The sequence below is a fragment of the Colobus angolensis genome, unplaced genomic scaffold (genome assembly GCF_000951035.1).
Source record: "Colobus angolensis palliatus isolate OR3802 unplaced genomic scaffold, Cang.pa_1.0 Scaffold22, whole genome shotgun sequence".
Classification (NCBI taxonomy): domain Eukaryota; kingdom Metazoa; phylum Chordata; class Mammalia; order Primates; family Cercopithecidae; genus Colobus; species Colobus angolensis.
In genome coordinates, this window is record NW_012115377.1 from 1,782,073 (window position 1) to 1,785,883 (window position 3,811).

Sequence of the window (3,811 nt, forward strand, 5' to 3'; positions counted from 1 at the left end):
AAAAAAAAAAAAAAAGGATTTGGACACAGACATGCATGCAAGGAAGGCCAAGGATGCCAGCCACCACCAGGAGCTGGGAGAGGCCCGGGGCAGATTCCCCTCAGCCTTGGAGGGACCTAGCCCTGGCCACACCTTCATCTCAGACTTACGGTCCAGAGAACTGAACAAGAATTAAATGTGCATGAAGCCCGTCAGTCCACGGGACTTGGTCCTGGAAGCCCCCACTCAAGAAGGCTCCGGTGAATGCTGGCACGTTCAGCCAGGATGCCTCCATGACGCTGGAGACCTCTGCCCTGGGTCGGGAGGGGAACTGCTCCAACCCAGGGACTGTCACGTGGGAGGGGACGGAGCGTGCCCCCAACCCAGGGGTAGAGGAAACCACCTGAGATGTATGCACATTTTATTGTTTTGAGACAGTCTCGCTGTGTCGCCCAGGCTGGAGTGCAGCGGTGCAGTCTTGGCTCACTGCAGCCTCATCCTCCCAGGCTCAAGTGATCCTCGGCTGGGACTACAGGCGTGCACCACCACACCTGGCTAATCTTTGTATATTTTTGTAGACACAAGGTCTCACCATGTTGCCAGGATGGTCTCAAACTCCTGGGCTCAAGCGATCTACCTCCCTCGGCCTCACAAAGTGTGCACATTTGTAATATCGTGATTTCATGTTTGGAGAATCAGCACCCAACCAGCCAACCATGTTGCTTTTATGAGACAGACCCAAGAAAGCAAAGCTCGGCCGTAGTCTTGGCTCTGGTACTACCCAGAGACGCCGCGATTCTTAGCTCGGGGCATGGAGGCGTGGTGTGGGGGAGTCTATTTGTCATTTTTGTTTGTCAGCAGGGGGCATGGGTTCTCAAAGGTTGCAAAATGGTGCTGCAGGTCAGGAAGGTTATTTTGGGTGCCTGTGGGGGAGGGGAAACGAGGTCCCATGACTGTTTTGCAGAACCTTGTCTGTAGAGGGTAGAGGTTGCGGCAGGGGCCTGTGGGCCTTACTCGGTGAGAAGGTAGGTCTAGCCGGCTCCATCCAGTATTTGAGACATTTGAAATGTGCCAGCATTTAAAAACCAAGATCACACACACCCGTCTGGATTTGGAGTTTCTCTTGCAAACTCGCCAGTCGGGGCCATCGGAGCCTGCACTGACCCCTGGTGAGGCTGTGCAGGGGCCGCCCCTCTCCCTTTTGCCACAGTTCACTCCCTTTCGCCTCTCCCTGGCCTGCCGCACTCACTGATAGGAAATCCTGACCCCAGACTTGGAGCAGATTTCCCATGGTTCGGTTTTTGCTTCCGCGAAAAAGCCAAAGGTCTTGGCCAGAGAGCCAGCTGTTCGTACCTCTATTCCACGCTTCCAAGGCGACCTTCTCTACTTATCTAATTAGGCCGAGAGACAGACCTTCAAGAACTTTCGTGGATTCTGATTCTCTCACGAAGCCCCCATGGAACCCTGTGCTGTTGAGACATCAATGTGCAAAACTCTTAAGTGTCCCTGCTGGGCTGTCCAGCCAGTCTGGACTCTTGTAAATTTGAGATTTAATTAAAGGAAACAAACCAAATAGAACTACGGAACAAATTTTTTTTTTTTTTGAGACGGAGTCTCTTTCTGTCGCCCAGGCTGGAGTGCAGTGGCGCAATCTTGGCTCACTGCAAGCTCCGCCTCCCAGGTTCACGCCATTCTCCTGCCTCAGCTTCCCAAGTAGCTGGGACTACGGGTGCCCGCCACCACGCCTGGCTAATTTTTTTGTATTTTCAGTAGAAACGGGGTTTCACCGTGTTAGCCAGGGTGGTCTTGATCTCCTGACCTTGTGATCCACCCGCCTCGGCCTCCCAAAGTGCTGGGATTACAGGTGTGAAGTGAGCCACTGCGCCCGGCTGGAACAATTTAAATAAAAGCACACACCAGCCTGGGCACAGTGGCTCATACCAGTAAATGTAGGGCTTTGAGAGGCCGAGGCAGGAGGATCACTTGAGCCAAGGAGTTCAAGACCAGCCTGGGCAACATAGCAAGACCCTATCTCTAAAAAAAATATAAGACTGAGTGTGGTGGCTCATGCCTGTAATCCCAGCACTTTGGGAGGCTGAGGCAGGCGGATCACCTGAGGTCAGGAGTTCAAGAACAGCCTGGCCAACATGGTGAAACCCTCTCTCTACTAAAAAGTACAAAAATTAGCCAGGCGTGGTGGCAGGTACCTGTAATCCCAGCTACTTGGGAGGCTGAGGCAGGAGAATCACTTGAACATGGGACGCGGAGGTTGCAGTGAGCTGAGATCGTGTCATTGTATTCCAGCTTGGGCAACAGAGTGAGACTTGGTCTCAGAAACAGAATTAAAAAAATAAAAATTACAGCCAGTCAGGGTGGCATGCACCTGTAGTCTTAGACCCAGGAGGCTGAGGCTGCAGTGAGCCGAGATCACACCACTGCACTCCAGCCTGGGTGATGGAGCAAGAGTCTGTCTCAAAAACAAACAAAACAAAACAAAAAAAGCACACACATGCACATGTGGGCTCAGAGGGGAAGCTCCTTTGTATCCTGAGATTGTCTGACATGTGCTGGTGCATCAGGCCACCCAGGCATCATCCTAGATGCCCAGAGCCACGGATCTGGAAGCTGTGGGTGATTCCCCGCTGACCATGGCAGAGTCCCCCACCCTTGGCCAGGGTATGGGCGGTGGGCACCATTTCCCATGGCCTTTTCTGCACAGGAGGCTCTGGCAACCCTGTCGTGCTTATCTTCTGGGCCCTGTGGAGCCTCACAGTCGAGAGCTGGAAAGGCTCCTGGCCCCGGAGGGGTCCCTAGACCTCAGAGCACTGCCATTCTTGGTCTAGGGGCCCTTCCTGCTGACGTGTGCAGCTGTCAGGCCTTTCCTCACATGGTGGCATCAAGTGTGTAGTGGGAAGGCTGACTGGTTTTCTTTTTTTTTTGAGACAGGGTGCCGCTCTGTAACCCAGGCTGGACTGCAGTGGCAGGATCTTGGCTCACCGCTGCCTTGGACTCCTGGGTTCAAGCGATTCTCCTGTCTCAGGCTCCTGAGTAGCTGGGATTACAGGTGTGTGCCACCATGCCTGGCTAATTTTAAAATGATTAATTTTTTTGTAGAGATGGGGGTCTTGCTATGTTGCCCAAGCTGGTCTTGAACTCCTAGTGTCAAGTGATTCTCCTGCCTTAGCCTCTCAAAATGCTGGAATTTATAGGCAAGCCATCGCATCTGGCTTGTTTTTGTTTTTTAGTCACTGTGTTGCAATCCAGCTTCAAAAAACTAAGGGAGGCTGGCCACAGTGGCTCATGCCTCTAATCCCAGCACTTTGGAAGGCCGAGGCAGGTGTGGATCGCTTGAGCCCGGTTTGAAACCAGCCTGAGCAACACGGCAAAACCCTGTATCTATCAAAAAAAGAGACAAAAATTAGCCGGGCATGGTGGCGCATGCTTGTAGTCCTAGCTACTTGGAAGGCTGAGGTGGGAGGATCACTTGAGCCCAGGAGATGGAGATTGCAGTGAGCCGTGATTATGCCACTGCACTCTAGCCTGGGTGACGGGAAGACCCTGTCTTAAAAAAAAAAAAAAGGCCAGGCATGGTGGCTCACGCCTGTAATCCCAGCACTTTGGGAGGCCGAGGCGGATGGATCACCTGAGGTCAGGAGTTCAAGACCAGCCTGGCCAACATGGTGAAACCCCGTCTCTACTAGAAATACAAAAATTAGCCAGGCGTGGTGTTGGGCGCTTATAGTCCCAGCTACTTGAGAGACTGAGGACGGAAGATCACTTGAGTCCAGGAGTTAGAGGCTGCAGTGACCAATGATCGTGCCACTGCACTCCA